We start from the raw sequence: 6,248 nt of genomic DNA, 5'->3' as shown, positions 1-6,248 counted from the left end.
CAGTATATTTGACCTCTCAGCTTCCCTATCAAATCTAAAAATCTCAAATAGAAAACCGAAGAAAATTAACAATAATGACAAATGGTTTGATGAGGAATGCAAAAATCTAAGAAAGAAATTGAGAAACCTGTCCAACCAAAAACATAGAGACCCGGAAAACCTGAGTCTACGCCTTCACTATGGTGAATCACTAAAACAATACAGAAACACACTACGGAAAAAGAAGGAACAGCATGTCAGAAATCAGCTCAATGCAATTGAAGAATCCATAGACTCTAACCACTTCTGGGAAAATTGGAAAACACTAAACAAACAACAACACGAAGAATTATCTATCCAAAATGGAGATGTCTGGGTAAACCACTTCTCCAATCTTTTTGGTTCTATAACAAAGAACAAAGAGCAAAAACATATACATGATCAACTACAGATCTTAGAATCAACTATTAAAGACTACCAGAACCCACTGGATTCTCCAATTACATTGAATGAGTTACAGGACAAAATAAAAACCCTCCAACCCAAAAAAGGCCTGTGGTGTCGATGGTATCCTCAATGAAATGATCAAATATACAGACAACAAATTCCAACTGGCTATACTAAAACTCTTTAACATCATACTTAGCTCTGGCATCTTCCCCAATATTTGGAACCAAGGACTGATCACCCCAATCCACAAAAGTGGAGACAAATTTGACCCCAATAACTACCGTGGAATATGTGTCAACAGTAACCTTGGGAAAATCCTCTGCATTATTATTAACAGCAGACTCGTACATTTCCTCAATGAAAACAATGTACTGAGCAAATGTCAAATTGGCTTTTACCAAATTACCGTACAACAGACCATGTATTCACCCTGCACACCTTAATTGACAACCAAACAAACCAAAACAAAGGCAAAGTCTTCTCATGCTTTGTTGATTTCAAAAAAGCCTTCGACTCAATTTGGCATGAGGGTCTGCTATACAAACTGATGGAAAGTGGTGTTGGGGTAAAACATATGACATTATAAAATCCATGTACACAAACAACAAGTGTGCGGTTAAAATTGGCAAAAAACACACATTTCTTCACACAGGGTCGTGGGGTTAGACAGGGATGCAGCTTAAGCCCCACCCTCTTCAACATATATATCAACGAACTGGCGCGGGCACTAGAAAAGTCTGCAGCACCCGGCCTCCCCTGCTAGAATCCGAAGTCAAATGTCTGCTGTTTGCTGATGATCTGGTGCTTCTGTCACCAACCAAGGAGGGCCTACAGCAGCACCTAGATCTTATGCACAGATTCTGTCAGACCTGGGCCCTGACAGTAAATCTCAGTAAGACCAAAATAATGGTGTTCCAAAAAGGTCGAGTCACCAGGACCACAAATACAAATTCCATCTCGACACTGTTGCCCTAGAGCACACAAAAAACTATACATACCTTGGCCTAAACATCAGCGCCACAGGTAACTTCCACAAAGGTGTGAACGATCTGAGAGACAAGGCAAGAAGGGCATTCTATGCCATCAAAAGAAACATAAATTTCAACATACCAATTAGGATTTGGCTAAAAATACTTGAATCAGTCATAGAGCCCATTGCCCTTTATGGTTGTGAGGTCTGGGGTCCGCTCACCAACCAAGACTTCACAAAATGGGACAAACACCAAATTGAGACTCTGCACGCAGAATTCTGCAAAAATATCCTCCGTGTACAACGTAAAACACCAAATAATGCATGCAGAGCAGAATTAGGCCGATACCCACTAATTATCAAAATCCAGAAAAGAGCCATTAAATTCTACAACCACCTAAAAGGAAGCGATTCACAAACCTTCCATAACAAAGCCATCACAAACAGAGAGATGAACCTGGAGAAGAGTCCCCTAAGCAAACTGGTCCTGGGGCTCTGTTCACAAACACAAACACACCCTACAGAGCCCCAGGACAACAGCACAATTAGACCCAACCAAATCATGAGAAAACAAAAAGATAATTACTTAACACATTGGAAAGAATTAACAAAAAAACAGAGCAAACTAGAATGCTATTTGGCCCTACACAGAGAGTACACAGCGGCAGAATACCTGACCACTGTGACTGACCCAAAATTAAGGAAAGCTTTGACTATGTACAGACTCAGTGAGCATAGCCTTGCTATTGAGAAAGGCCGCCGTAGGCAGACATGGCTCTCAAGAGAAGACAGGCTATGTGCTCACTGCCCACAAAATGAGGTGGAAACTGAGCTGCACTTCCTAACCTCCTGCCCAATGTATGACCATATTAGAGACATATTTCCCCCAGATCACACAGATCCACAAAGAATTCGAAAACATATCCAATTTTGAAAAACTCCCATACCTACTGGGTGAAATTCCACAGTGTGCCATCACAGCAGCAAGATTTGTGACCTGTTGCCACGAGAAAAGGGCAACCAGTGAAGAACAAACACCATTGTAAATACAACCCATATTTATGCTTATTTATTTTATCTTGTGTCCTTTAATTATTTGTACATTGTGTATGTATATATATATATATATATATATATATATATATATATATATATATATAATATGACATTTGTAATGTCTTTACTGTTTTGAAACTGTTGTATGTGTAATGTTTACTGTTAATTTTTGTTGTTTTTCACTTTATATATTCACTTTGTATGTTGTCTACCTCACTTGCTTTGGCAATGTTAACACATGTTTCCCATGCCAATAAAGCCCTTGAATTGAATTGAATTGAATTGACAGAGAGAGGTTGGGGGAAGAGAGAGAGACACAGACCTCTGGCTCTGGGCCCCGTTTGTAAATGGCACCCTATTTCCTATAGTGTGTTACTGTTGACCTTATGGATTTCTGCCAAAAGTAGTGGACTAGACTTATATAAGCAACAGGGTTCCATTTTGGACACAGCCCTGGTCCTGACCCAGGTGAGAACCAAATGTCGAACAGTAAGAATGTCCAATTGTCATATTTGAGTAAAAGTAAAGATACCTTAATAGAAAATGACTCAAATTAAAGTTCAAGTTACCCAGTAAAACACTATTTTAGTCAAAGTTTAAAAAAAATTCTAATTCTAATTCCGCAAACTAGAAAACACGATTTTCTTGTTATTTTTTAATTGTGCATAGTCAGGGGCACACTTCAACACTCAGACATAATTTACAAATGAAGCATGTGTGTTTAGATAAGAGGCAGTAGGGATGACCAATGATGTTATCTTAATAAGTGAGTGAATTGGATCATTTTCCTGTCCTGCTAAGCATTCAAAGTTGAATTGTTCAAGGACAGAACGACAGATTTTCACCTTGTCGGCTTGGGGATTCGATCTAGCAACATTTCAGGTAATGGCCCAATGCTCTAACCGCTAGGCTACCTGCAGCCCCAAAATGATGGAGAGACTATCATCAGGTTCTGAGAGTGGTGGATGGTTCAAGACATCCACTGTAGGACCCAGAGGGTTTTCTGGTTATAAAATAAAAAAGAGAAAATTATGTCACGTGATCAGGTTAAATTCATCATAAATTACTGCTGCATTCTGTACTCTCTGTTGGCCATTAGGGACTGGGCCATCTGTGTATGGGCACGGGTTGGCTTCAGAGAGGGCATGGTGGGTCTACAGCCTTCCTCCAGCTGTAGAGGTTTAACACGTGTGATAACGCACATTCTCCTTCTGTTTGTTCAACCTACTGGGAACATTCCATTACCCTTCCTACCATTGGACATCCCCCCTCCCTCATACACAGTCTCTTCTCCCAGGACACCCATCACATGGAATTAGCCCCCAATCAGTGACCCAATTCATCTGCCCAGACGCATCCGCGATGCCACCACATTCTTCAGCCTCACATAGTTTGCCCGGCGCCCACCAGGAAACAAAAGAAAAGGAACAATATCTCCCCAAAATATCTCAAGTCCAAAACAACCCAGCTCGAAATAGCCATCTGGCATCCTGTATTTTAGGGATGTTCTGATAGTTGAGGTGTGAAGGTGTTGTACTGTACTGACTGGGGAAGAACAGTGAAGCTGAACCCAGCTGACCTGACCTGAGCATAGGGGCAAGGTCCCTGTCTCTTTGTATTAACACAGTGGCTAGATATCCCTCGCTCTGTCTCTTTGTCTATTTCTCTCTCTATGTGTGTGTGTGTGTGTGTGTGTGTGTGTGTGTGTGTGTGTGTGTGTGTGTGTGTGTGTGTGTGTGTGTGTGTGTGTGTGTGTGTGTGTGTGTGTGTGTGTGTGTGTGTGTGTGTGTGTGTGTGTGTGTGTTTAACAAGCAGACTACCATAGTCCCTGTGCCCAAGAAGTCCAAGGAAACCTAAATGACACTCACATCTATATCTTTGAAGGGCCGGTCATGCCTCACATCAACACCATTATTCCAGAAACCCTAGACCCACTCCAATTTGCATACCGCCCCAGCAGATCCACAGATGGCGCAATCTCTATTGCACTGCACACTGCTCTTTCCTACCTGGAGAAGAGGAACACCTATGTGAGAATGCTGTTCATTGACTACTACTCAGCATTCAACACCATAGTGGCCTCAAAGCTCATCACTAAGCTAAGGACCCTGGGACTAAACGCACTCTGCAGCTGGACTTTCTGACGCGCTGCCCCCAGGTGGTGAGAGTAGGCAACAACACATCCAACAAGTTGACTCTCAACACGGTGCCCCTCAGGGTTGCCTGTTTAGTCCCCTACTGTACTCCCTGTTCACCCACGACTGCGTGCGCAAAGGAGCTGATCGTAGAATACAGGAAACGGAAGGCTGAGCATCGACAGGGCTGTAGTAGAGCACACCCCCATCTACATCGACAGGGCTGTAGTAGACCCCATCTACATCGACAGGGCTGTAGTAGACCCCCATCTACATCGACAGGGCTGTAGTAGACCCCCATCTACATCGACAGGGCTGTAGTAGACCCACATCTACATCGACAGGGCTGTAGTAGACCCCCATCTACATCGACAGGGCTGTAGTAGACCCCATCTACATCGACAGGGCTGTAGTAGACCCCCATCTACATCGACAGGGCTGTAGTAGACCCACATCTACATCGACAGGGCTGTAGTAGACCCCCATCTACATCGACAGGGCTGTAGTAGACCCCCATCTACATCGACAGGGCTGTAGTAGACCCACATCTACATCGACAGGGCTGTAGTAGACCCACATATACATCGACAGGGCTGTAGTAGAGTACAGAGTAGAGTAATACCAAATTACCAACAATTGTGAAAGCAATGGATAAGCTGTCGAGTGCCTCATAACCTCACTTACCCTCTCTTTGTCTCCAGTCCATCTCTAAAGCTCTTGTTTTTCTTGCTTTCTTTTAGAAGGGGGGTGCAAACTCAATATAATAACTTAATCCAAACTGTGGACAACTGATAATGTACCTACATTCAAACTGTTTATTGACCGTGTCCAGCTCGCCAAAATGAAAGCTAGATTATTTGCTACTTTTAATTCTTACTTTGTTAGGTATTTTTCTTAACTGCATTGTTGGTTAAGGGCTTGCAAGTAAGCATTTCACTGAAAGGTGTATTCGGCACGTGACAAATAACATTTTGATTTGATTTAGACAGTCAGGGAACATTGAAAATCCCCCAAACTATTGATAGAGGACTATTATCAGCACATTTTCTCGTTGAAGATTGAATGCGGCCTCCGGGGCAAAATTAGTTTGACACCCCTGTCATAGTGGAATCCATGTCTTCAGTGATCGTGGGTCTTGTCACGCCCTGACCTTAGAGATCCTTATTATTCTCTATGTTTGGTTAGGTCAGGGTGTGATTTGGGTGGGAAAGTCTATGGTTTCTATTTCTTTGTTTTTGGCCATGTGTGGTTCCTAATCAGAGGCAGATGTCTATCATTGTCTCTGATTGGGGATCATATGTAAGTTGTTATTTTCCTTTTGGGTTTTGTGGGATCTTGTTTTGTGTTTAGTATCTGAGCCTGACAGAACTGTGCGCTTTCGTTTTTTGTCTTTGTTATTTTGTTTGGTGTCGTCAATAAAAATACGATGTACGCCTACCACGCTGCGCCTTAGTCTCCTTCTACCAACCAGAGCCGTTACAGGTCTGCTTTCAACTCTAATATTTGCAGCATGCACAGTTTACCTTACACACTGTAAGGTAGATGAGTGTCTCTAGGGCAGGAATGTAACCCCTGTACACTGACTTAACTAAACCAGCACAAGGAGACCTCAAGATCTCAACATTACATCCAGGGATTAGTACAGTATGCATAACTGG

The sequence above is a fragment of the Oncorhynchus keta genome, chromosome 8, assembly GCF_023373465.1.
Source record: "Oncorhynchus keta strain PuntledgeMale-10-30-2019 chromosome 8, Oket_V2, whole genome shotgun sequence".
Lineage (NCBI taxonomy): Eukaryota > Metazoa > Chordata > Actinopteri > Salmoniformes > Salmonidae > Oncorhynchus > Oncorhynchus keta.
This window is presented reverse-complemented; position numbering follows the sequence as displayed.